Raw genomic sequence first — 12,789 nt, 5'->3', positions numbered from 1 at the left:
ATATATATATATATATATATATATATATATATATATATATATATAGTACTTATTGCAGACTGGTGGGATAAAAATGTACTAATTTTCTTACACTGCCCAGGACTTTACAAACTACAATATCAACTAGCCAGATAAGATGTGACCACTGAAATGAAGGTTTTAGATGATGCCAAATAGTCCCCAATTACTTATGATGGCTGATCTAAAATAAGGAATTTTATACCTTGTTTTTTGTTTGTTTGTTTTACAGAATTTACTGAAACTCAGATTAAAAATCCACAGTTGATTAGTCTTTGGCCTTGTTGACATAGCTCTGAATATCCAAAGGTACAATGAGATATCTACTATGATTGTTTAGCTAAGTCAATACAGTGCCAATCTGCTGTATGTATGTATGTATGTATTTATGTATGTATGTATGTATTTATTTATTTATCTATTTATTTATTTAAATATTTATCTTTGTTTCAATAATGTGTATGTGCCTGTGGGATTATGTATCCATGAGTACAAATGCCCAAGAACTTCAGAATAGGGGTTAATATTCCCTGGAGCTTGGGAAATAGGTTATTGTGAGCTTCCAGACATGAATTCTGGGAACCAAACTCAGGAACAGTAAATGATCTTAGCTGCTGAATTATCTTTTCATCCACATTAAGACCTATATTTATACCCATTACGAAATGCTACTCTCAGCCTTACAAGGAGACTCTTCACTATAACAATTAGCAGATGCATCAGTGGATGGTTTGGTCATGGTACTGAAGGATTATTAACCAATTGTGCAGTGCTCAGCTCCAAAGAGGACATTCATATCATTTCTGATCCTGTGGGAACTGTGGCATTGACTGGATTGAAAGAACATTAGAACCCTTTTGATAGAAGAAAAAGCGGTGAAATTCTATCTTGTAGGTATGATACAGGAAATACAATTGTGGAAATTAGTAGGGGAAGATGCTAACATAAATACTCAAAAGTCTGAGCTCATAGTCAAAACGTATATCAGGAAGGAGCCAGTGGTGTCCTGTTATACTTCTCTGAACTCATGGGTTATGGCAGAGGAGCACACATGATCTTTACTTGCCAACCAATTATGAACTCAACATGCTCCATGAATAGTGGCAACCCTCTGGTTGCACACACATCCCTGGCTAAACTCAGTGAATTACAAAGTGAAACTGAAAATGGTAAGTATGAGAAAGGAATTTTGGGTGGTGAATAATAGTTGGAGCAGAGTAAGAAGGGAAAAGAGCCACAATAATCAGGGTATACTATATAAATGCATGAAGTTCTCAAAGGAACAAATTTAATAAAATAAAAATTATACATTTTCTACTATGATAAATTGTCAAAATAATTTGTATATTTTAAAACCTCTAAAGGAAAACAGTTTAAAGTATGTAGAAATCTTTCATGGGTGTTTACATTGTTCTTTCTTGGATTTGTACATTTTTCACACTCATTGCTGCTGCAGCAGACACGGAGAAGCAGTATCATACTGCGAGTGAGATCCACTAAAAACATCATGAATCCTTTAATTGGGCAACTTCTTCAAAAATAGTATTTGTGTAGGATCACAATTCACTTTAAGACAAGTAATTGTTTACAATGGGCTCAAATTGAAAAGGGGTTGTCCACAGTGAGATTGTTGAGGTTTTCTTAAAGAATAATTATATATCTTTTACTATATAGATTTTTATTTTCTTAGCTAATTGCCTCAGATTATAAAGTGCTTAGTGTGTCAGAATCTGCAGAAAGTTTAGCACACAATAAGAATAGATACTCTTACTGTCCCAGAGCTCTCACAGTCTGCTCTGAAAGCAAAGCAGCAACGATAAATGAAAAGACAAACAAACAAACAAATCAAACAAGAGAAAAATGCAACTGTTAAGACAGACTGAAAACTGTGTAGTGGCTGTGTAGGCTTTTAATTCCAGCTCTCAGGAATGAGGTAAGCAAATCTCTGTTGGTCAAGGCCAGGCTGGTCCACAGAGAAAATTCTAAGGTAACCAAGGACACAAGAAAGTTTCTTTCAAAAACAAAACAAAACAAAACAAAACAAAAAACAAACAAAAAGCAGGCAAGGAAACAAAAAGCATTACACAAAAGGAAATTACAATAGATTATTGATTATATATTCTTTTTTTTGAAAGTCATACCTAACTAAACATTTTCTATTTATTTTATTTACATAAGTTTAATGTAACTGCAAAGCAGTAACACTTTTGGCACTGATTAACAAAGTTTATGTAAGCTTTTTTTATCGTAGCAATGTGTGGTTTTTTTCCTATGTTTTGCTAATAACAATTTACATTTATCAAGAATCAGATCATCATCTATTTTAGGTCTTATTTTGAAGACTTGTTCTGGTAAACTGTCTAATCATATATTCTTTACTCTTATAATAGAATTACTTACTCTTATCATAACTCTCCCTTTTAAAGTAGCTAGAACTTGTGGCTACATCCCTGGATCAAAGATACAGGAATTTAAACCCAACTTAGAATGAATTGTGTTCTTTGTTCATTAACTTGTCCGAGGACTATTTTTATTACTAGCACAATATCTTGCTTGTAGGGCATTAAAACTGTACTCCTTTTTCCAACCTATTCATCCTCTGTTTATTATTCTACAAGGAGCGGTTATATTCTATTCTTGATTCTAACATCAAACCTTCTATCAAGTACGCTATCTTCCCAAAATTATTTAAATCAAATTAACTTCCTAAAGTTACTTAAATTGAATCAGGAATTTCATAAAATCATTAATTCATTTAAATAGCATTATATCATCAAATATCATCTTCATGTTGATGGACAGGAATCTTGCCCAACAGAGTGGTCTATGACCCAGGAAGTAATCCTAAGGTCTCCCTATGTACAATAACACCATGCCAGGTATATGAGGAATATAGCAATGACAAATACGAGAAGGCACTTCAGTAGCAAAAAGCCTTACTAAGAGAAAGCCAATCCTCTGAGATGAAGCTGTGCCTTTTCTGGGTACACACATTGCAGTTAAGCAAAATAGTGCGCCACTTTTAGGAAACACATTTACCATTGCAGCTCTAACTGCTTGGTGTCTGCCAGAGAATTGAGAATAATCATTCAAGAGATATTGTCTTAGTAAGGTTTTGTTGGTGTAAATAGAAACCATGACCATTGAATCCCTTAGAAAGGAAAACATTTAATTGCTACTGGCTTACAGTTTTCGAGGTTTAGTCCTTTATTGTCATGATGGAAAGTGGGGCAGCTTGCAGGAAGAAATTGTGCTAGAGAAGTAGTCAGGAGTTCTACATAAAGATAAACAGGCAGAAGGAATTGAATAGGTTTGAGCTTCTGAGCCTTCAAAGCTCACCTGCTAGTGACATGATTTCTCCAACAATGCCTCACCTATTCCAATAATAACAAACCTAGTAGTGTCAGTCTCTATAAACTTTTGAAGGCCATTTTATTCAAACTACCACAAGTATGTATAAAAATACTTGCTATTTTAAAATGTTTCTTAGTTATGGAAAAGTATATACAAATGTTCATCACAAATAAATGAAAAAATAAATAAAATAACTTACAAACTATAAAATTATGTTACAGTTATAAAACATATTCGATAAACATGGTTTAATATTGAGTCAATTAGGAGAATGATATTACCTGATAAAATGTACACAAGAGAATATCACATAAGTAGAATTAATGTAAAAAATTTTTTTTCTTACAATAGAGGAAAATGAAACAAGAAAAGTAGAAAAGAAATATAAATGAAGGAAAGGCTAGAAGAAGAGAATAGAAAGCAGGTATGTACAGCCAATGGGGATATATCACCAGCATAGCATTTACCACGTGGGTACAAAAATATGTTTCCAAATGAATATGAGGTGATAGAATTTATGATACCCATTGAATTCATTTACACTACACATGTGAATAGACAAAAAGAATAATATATGAAAAACAATTTGAGACCACACAAAAGCTTTCCTTTCCTGTGGTAGTGGAGTCACAGACTTAAGAAACAATAGTAAAAGAGATTGTTGATTTAAAACCTAGGGAAAAATGGCCATGCATGTACATAGTTAATAAGATGAAAAGAAAGGAGAGATTAACTTAAGTGATTGACATGGAGAACACCTAGTACCTCCAAAGCTTAGCTGTTAATTTATAAGATTTTGCTAACCACCTCCTTATGCTTCCTGTAACTAGACACCAATATTCTGGGTTCAATTTGTCCAGATATTAATGAACAACTTTGACCACTTCCTAGAGGTAAATATATTTGTGTACTTATAAAAAGTGACTGTCAGAATGGTAGAAGATGGTTACCATTCCTGTAATGGTGTGTGTTGTTGTTGTTGATGTTGTTGATACATATATATATATATATATATATATATATATATATATATATATATATGTACATGTTTATGTGAATATTCATACATGTGTACCTCCATATTTGGATGCAGAGTATAGTCGTCAATCTTGAGTGTCTGACTCTGTCAGTGACATAGCTTAATTTTTAAGTCCAAAGATAATTGGTTATATCTTTTTTTATATTATGATATAACTACATCATTTCATCTCTCCAAAATCTCCTATATATTCCTCCTTGCTCTTTCAAATTAACATCCTCTTCTTTCATTAAGTTTTATTTACAAAATTTGCAAACCATATGGTCACATAAGGAAAAATGTAAACTTACCAATATGTCTATAACATGGAAATAGTGTTTTATAATTTAAGAGTTTTATAAAGTAGTTGGAAAATAGTTTCAGAAAACAGGTATAATGTACAAGGTCCTATATTTATATAAAAATGAATAAGTTTATAATTACACAAGGCTTCCTCAATTACTTCATATTTTTAAGAGTAGAAAAATTCGAGCCCTTGTTAATATTTCTTGATAATATTTTTCCCTTACTGATGCTTTTATTAGATAATCATTTTAAGGCCTAATATGCAATTGTTACATATTACATTGGTTTATAATTTAACTATTAAATCTGGTTATTTAATAAATAAAAGAGAGAAAATTCATTGGATTTTTTTTTTTTGCTTCATTTGATTACTTGGCCATAATCTTGTTAATCAATATGAATATTTATACCACTGAATGGCAGAGAGTTATAGCATTAGGTATGTTCCCTTTCTACACACACTTATAGAGCTATTCCTTTGACTCCATTATTTTAAAGATCATCTATGACATTAACAGTACTACCTCAGACTCTTCTTAACTTAAAATTTGTTTATATATGTACACTGCAGGCGCTTGTCTGTCTCATCCCTTCATCTATTTAATAGCCTCATTTTATCCTTTCACATAAAATGTCTTTACTTTCATATTCCTTGTCTTATTAGAACATGATACTATTCAACCAGTCAGTACCAAAATAAAATATTAAGTATTATTTCTTGGAGCTGCCAGCCTTTCTTTTTCTCCTGGCCTCTTCTGTCTTGCTTTGTAGTATCTTTTATTGGATTACTTCAGCAATCTGTTCATTTATATAGTCTAATATATTTTAGGACAATCCTTTTAAAGCATATATAAGGTGACATCTGGCCACAGTCAAATAATTAGCATATTATTTTAAAATACATTTGCAGTTGATATAATTAGAATTTTTGGAGATTCACTTCTAGCTTCAGTTACAGTTGGTGACCAGCAAGTTTATAGGACCCAATCTTCTCGACTCTTCCAATGTAGGTATTAGAAATGTTCACTGTTGTGTCTGAATTTTACCTTGGTGCTATGATTCAAGTATGGGTCATCATGTTTGTTTAGAAAGAAGTTTATCCAGCAAGTCATTTCTCCATTATTTTTCCAAATTGCATCTTGATGAACCTGGAGATTACTAAGTTGGCCATGCTGGCTGGCTAATAAGCTTCCTGGACTGCCTGTATCTTTCTTATCTTTCCTGATGTTAGAGAACTGAGCTGCAGTGTCAAAAATCTTGTATAAACGGCAGGGAACTGAACAATGATCCTCTTGCTTTTACAGCAGACCCTTTTCTGTTTTGGGTCATATCCTCATCCCCAGTATTCTAGGATTTTACTGTACCTGTTCTATGCATATGGAGATAATTCATGCAAAATCATAATCAGCAAAATAGTAACTTGAAGAAAAATGGATATTCTTTGAAAAAGTGTGTTGATATCTAATCTTTTGTTAATATACTTGATGTTTCAAGAGAATAATTCTATGTGAAAATTATATAGTCTGGCTACAAATGCAAGAAAAATGGTTTCTGGAAGGAAATTAAGCAATTCAGGATTCTCATGTGGAATAGGAAGGGGTTCATGAACCCTAGCACCAAAGCATGGAACTATAGGCACTTAATGGCTTCTAAAGGTTTAAATGCCATTTTTCTCTCATGATGGGGCTCCTGAAAAGTTGACTACATTCCAATGGATAACACCACATCCAGAAATAGATTGTGAGCAAAAGTTGGAGTCACTGGATTATTCAATTTAAATATGCTGCTGAATAATAGGATATTAGACACAGAACTATGGTGATTTTAAAGGAGTTGGCAGTGAATAAAATCAAATGCAGTTTTTGAAAATTTCGTACCATAATACAAAATTTTAAATGATGTATGAAAAAGATGCAGCTATTTGATTTCTGTGATTTATTGTTTTGTAATTTGGTAAATAGAGACAATTTAAGTAAATAGTTTATCTCTTGTTAAAAGAAGAGAAAAATGCAGGAAAACCAAAACAGAACAGAAAAGAACACATCAAAAATTAAAGCATCTGCTCTACTGTCCCTTAAGATTCATTTGAATGTTAGTGGTGGGTTATTGAGTTTCAGGATGAGTCTGTGAATTACTGTTTGGAGAGTATAGAGTGAACAAGGGAAAAAATTCTAATATGGAAATAGAAAATAAAATCTGTGACTTTCCAGAGAGAAAATTCTCTCAGTATATGAATTAAGAAAAGAAAGATATACTGGCCTGCTTATTGCCTGGAACAGAAACCAAATATATATATACTTACAGCTTTAGTGCCAAGCAAAGGGTTAGCAAAGGGAAGGAGAACTCATTTGGGTTGGTTAAATAACTATATTGTTAACAGCAGAAAAATTATATATTTTACCAGTATATTTAGTTGTGTGCAAACAGCAAATCATATTTCAATTCAGTACTGCGGACAGAATTTATATTTTTTTCATCCTGGTATTTATCTGTGAAATGTTTACTCTCTTATCTAGTAATAAAAGTACATTCCTAGATGTAAAGAAATACTTAGGAGAAAGTGAAAGCAATAGTTTTATGTAACTGTTACCAGGAATGTGAGTACCTTATATCAGTCTACATATGCACATTTCATTCTCTCACAAAATGAATACAAATTTTACAATAATAAAATACAGGTCAGAGGAAAGCTTGCATCCAGGAAGTGTCTGACCCTGGGACTCAGGTGAGATCTCCCTTTTTTTCTCTGGAGACTTTCTAAGGTGGGTCCACTCAGGATCACACAAGCCAGAGAAGCTGCAGAACAGCTGGGACAGGCACCTATGGGCTTACAGCTGTACCAAGGAGGCACTTTCACTTTCCCCTAAATATTTCTATACATCTAGGAATGTACTTTTATTATGAGAAAAAAGAGTAAACATTTCATAGATACCAGGAGGAAAAATATATAAATTCTATCTGCAGTACTGAAATGAAAATATAATTTGCTGTTTGCACACAACTAAATGTACTGGTAAAATAAATAATTTTTCTGCTGTGCACTGGTCTTGTCAGGAGAGAGCAGGTCTCCCATGAGAGCTGACACAGGCTTACAAACTCACAGGAGGAACGAGCTGCAGCCAGAGACAGTAAGAACATATAACAAAAGAAAATACCATTCTAATGAATGACAGGAATCAAACTGGGAAGAGATGGTGTGTGCAATTGTATGTGCGTGTGATTCATTTAGCTAATCATCCCACTTATTTACTTTAGCTTTGATATGAGGATTTGTGCCTGTTATTTATTGTCCCATGTTATATTTCCTTCAGTTGATTTCCACAAGAGGCCTGCTATTTTTTGAAGGGTTTGGTTGAGGAATGTATCTTGGGGCCATGGTAGGTTGGGAAAGTCATGGAGAAGTGGAGGGAAGGGAAAAGAAACCAGGAACAAAACATGCAGATTTTAATGTTAAAAAAGAAGAAAAAGAAAAAGAAAACACCAGATGGTGAAAGGCTAATGCAAGAATGTTACCAACAGAAAACAAGACTACTTGACATCATCAGAATCCAGTATTAACACCTCAGCAAGTCCTTGATACCCCAACACACCAAAAAAATCAAGATTCGGATTGTAAATCATATCTCATGATGATGGTAGAGGATTTTCAGAAGGACATTAATAACCTCAATAAAAAAATAGCAGGAGAGCAGAGCACAGCTAAACAAATAGAAGCCCTTAAAGAGGAATCACAAAAAAACCCTTAAGGAATTACAGGAAAATAGAACAAAGGAGGTGATAGAATTGGACAAAACCATCCAAAATCTAAAAATTGAAGTAGAAACAATAAAGAAAACACCAAAGAGAGAAATATGGAGATAGAAATCCTAGGAAAGAATTCAGGAACCATAGATCCAGGAAGCATCAGCAACAGAATACAGGAGATGGAAGAGAGAATATCAGGTGGAGAAGAAAACATAGACACAACAATCAAAGAAAATGCAAAATGCATAAAGATCCTAACTCAAAACATCCAGGAAATCCAGGACACAATGAGAAGACCAAACCTAAGGATAATATTTCAACATAAAAGGCCAGTAAATATGTTCAACAAAACTATAGAAGAAAATTTCCCTAACCTAAAGAAAGAGATGCCCATGAACATACAAGAAGCCTACAAAAGTCCAAATAGACTGGACCAGAAAAGAAATTCCTACCGACACATAATAATCAGAACAACAAATGCACTAAATAAAGACAGACTATTAAAAGCAGTAAGAGAAAAGGACCAAGTTACATATAAAGATAGACCTATTAGAATTACACCAGACTTCTCACCATAGACTATGAAAGCCAAAAGATCCTGGACAGATGTTATACAGACCCTAAGAGAACACAAATGCCAGCCCAGGCTACTTTACTCAGCAAAACTCTCAATTACCATAGATGGAGATTCCAAAGTATTGCATGACAAAACCAAATTCATATAATATCTTTTCACGAATCCAGTCCTGCAAAGGATAATAAGGGATGCAGGACTGGAACTCAAGCAGGTCAGAAAGCAGGAGCTGATGCAGAAGCCATGGATGGATGTTCTTTACTGGCTTGCTTGAGTTCCAGTCCTGTATCCTTTGGTGATCAAAAGCAGTATGGAAATGTAAGCCAAGTAAACCCTTTCCTCCCCAACTTGCTTCTTGGTCATGATGTTTGTGCAGGAATAGAAACCCTGACTAAGACACCAACTAGGTGTCTTAATCTAGGGCATATTCTGCTACATATGCAGCTAGAGACACAAACTCTGGGGAGTACTGCTTAGTTCATATTGCTGTTCCTCCTATAGTTTTAGAGACCCCTTTAACTCCTTAGGTACTTTCTCTAGCTTCTTCACTGGGGGGCCCTGTATTCCATCTAATAGATGACTGTGAGCATCCAATTCTGTATTTCCTAGACACTGGCCTAGCCTCAAAAGTGACAGTTATATCAGGGTCCTGTAAGCAAAATCTTTCTGGCATATGTAATAGTGTCTGGGTATGGTACCTGTATATGGGATAGATCCACAGGTGGGGCAGTCTCTGGATGGTCTTCCCTTCTGTCTCAGCTCTAAACTTTGTCTCTGTNATTCCTTCCATGGGTATTTTGCTCCCATGTATTGACTCTAGATCCTAACACTTCTAGAGTTGTGGTAGTTACAAAGTATTTTAAAATTTCAAATTATAATATTATATAATGGCCTTTAATAGTATGAAATAATCATCTAGAACCATATTAAAAGCAATTAGCATACTTAATATTTAAAACATTTATCGTTCTAGAAATTAAAAAAATATTAATTAAATAATTTATTGATGGCTTTTTGGTCATTATTTTTGGATGTAGTCACAGTGTCTTCAAATAAAATGAGAAGAAATAAATGAAAAGGAGCAGAAATAATCACAATTACTTCCCTTAAGACATGATTAAAAGGGGAATTTAGAATATACTAATTAATGCCAGTGATAATGACATTACTGAATGGCATACTGAGAAATTCTGTGTCACTTGAGTTGAAGTTGCAAGTAACTGTTTTTAAAAGCAGGGACTGGAGAGATGGCTCAGTGGTTAAGAATACTGTCTGTTCTTCCAGATGTCCTGAGTTCAATTCCCAGCAACCATGTAGTGACCCACAACCATCTGATCTGGGTGTGTGTTTGAAGACAGCTACAGTGTACTCATATAAACAAAAACGAATAAATCATATTTAAAAAATTAAAAACCAAAGTTAACAGCTTGATAAACTGAAAAAAGTATTGATGAGGTTTACCTTCGAGAAACCTGCATAGCACATTCCTATACTCTGAAAACTGACATGCAGTGAGAAAACTCCCTGTTACTAACAGCTTGGATTTCTTCTATGAACCAAATTTGTGGAGTTTTCAGCACAATTTCTGCACCAGTTTCTCAGTGGTTACCAAGAATAAGAGCAATGTCAATTGCTGGAATTATATTGGGAGACTTCAAAATATCCCTGATCAACAACTATGATAAAGGAGATATCCCATACATTTGAAAACTTGTGGCTTCTCAGAGGAGTACCATTACCTATGAATAATAGCTACAATTAACCTTCAAATATACAATACTTATACAATTTTTTCAAACACCTTTAGCAGTATTACCTTCTCTCTTTTTCTTAATCTAACTCCCCCACCCTTTCTGACCACTTAAAATTGTGTTTCCATTATTTCCCTTCATGTTTTCAATTTTAATTATATAGAACTCTATGAGCATTTAAGAAATATTTGTGTAGTATACAGAAGATAATCAGGTTATAATATTTTAATTAAAAAATTCCCTGAAAATGTGACAAGTTTAACCTTCATATTTTTATCAAAATGCAGTATTTTCCCTCTAGACAACAGTTCTCAAATATTTTCTTCTCATATTTTCTGTGAAACTTTGCTTTAAGAAACCATCTTGTGTTTATTACTAGAAACATCTCAAGTGGTAATAAAAGTTCAAAGTGAAATTAATTGTAATTTGACTTGGATTAACACGTTAAACTCAGTGGTTAAAGTGCTAATAGTGAAATCACTTAGGGAAAGTGCAGTCAGATTGAAGATCTCTGGGAAGATCAATGAGGCTTTACTGACCCTTGCAAAACAGGACTTTATCAATGCAGGTAAAATGTGATCATGAACTGTCTCAATACTCAGTGGTTACAGATAGGAAAAAACCCTATGCCATGATTTATTATTTAATATAGACACTGTTGAGAAGTGAACTATGCCCTGGAATTCATTAATGTAGTCATTAAATTATACCTGTAAGGAAATTTATAAGAAGGTATAAACAACATATATAATAACTGTAAATTCAAAGTTCTTAATAAGTTAAAATATTGATAGATTGCTATCTTAGAAGTTAAAGTTTTATTGCTCTGAAGAGACACCATGTCCATCGCAACACTCATACTGTACAGTATTTTGTTGAGGCTGGCTTATAGTTTGAAATTTAGTCCACTCCTATTTTCCTGCCCTGGCATTCCCCTACACTGGAGCAATGAACACCCTCAGGCCCATGGGATGCTTATCCCACAGATGTCCAACAAGGCTATCCTCTGCCACATATGAGGCAAGAGCCTAGAGTCCTTCCATGTGTACTCTTTGTTTCGTGGTCCAGTCCTCTGAGAGCTCCGGGTGTCTGGTCAGTTGACACTGTTGCTCTCCCATGGGGCTTCAAATCCCCTCACCTCTTTCAGTCCCTTCTCCATCAAGAACAGCATGCTCAGTCCAATGGTTGGTGGCTAGCACCCACCTAAGTATTTGACACACTCTGGCAGAACCTCTCAGGAGACAGACATATCAGGCTCCTGTCAGCAAGTACTTCCCGGCATCCACAATATTACCTGGGTTGGGTGACTGTATATGGGATGGATCCCCATGTGGGAGAGTCTCTGGATGGCCTTTTTTTCAGTCTCTGTTCCACACTTGGTCTCCATGTTTCCCCCTGTGAGTATTTTGTTCCCTCTGCTAAGAAGCACTGAAACATCCACACTTTGGTCTTCCTTCTTGGGATTCATATGGTTTGTGAATTAAATCAAAACAACCCTGAGATTCCACCTCACACCTGTTAGAGTAGCTAAGATCAAAACTCGGGTAATAGCAGATGCTGGCGAGGATGTGGAAAAAGGTAAACAATCCTCCATTGTTGGTGGAATTTCAAACTTGTACAACCACACTGGAAATCAGTCTGGCAGTTCTTCAGAAAATTGGACATAGTACTACCTGAGGACCCAGCTATGCCACTCCTGGGCATATACTCAGAAGATGCTCCAAAATGCAATAAGGACACATGCTCCACTATGTTCATAGCAGCCATATTTATAATAGCCAGAAGCTGGAAACAACCCAGATGTCCCATAAAAGAGTAATGGATACAGAAATTTTGGTACATTTGCACAATGGAATAGCTGTTAAAAACAATGACTTCATGAAATTCGCAGGCAAATGGATGGAACTTGAAAATATCATCCTGAGTGAGGTAACTGAGTCACAAAAGAACACACACAGTGTGCACTCACTGATAAGTGGGTATTATTCCAAAACTTCAGAATATCTAAGATTCAATTCGCTCCT

The sequence above is a fragment of the Mus pahari genome, chromosome 15 (genome assembly GCF_900095145.1).
Source record: "Mus pahari chromosome 15, PAHARI_EIJ_v1.1, whole genome shotgun sequence".
NCBI lineage: Eukaryota > Metazoa > Chordata > Mammalia > Rodentia > Muridae > Mus > Mus pahari.
The sequence above is the reverse complement of the archived record's forward strand: the minus strand, read 5'-3'. Positions refer to the sequence as shown.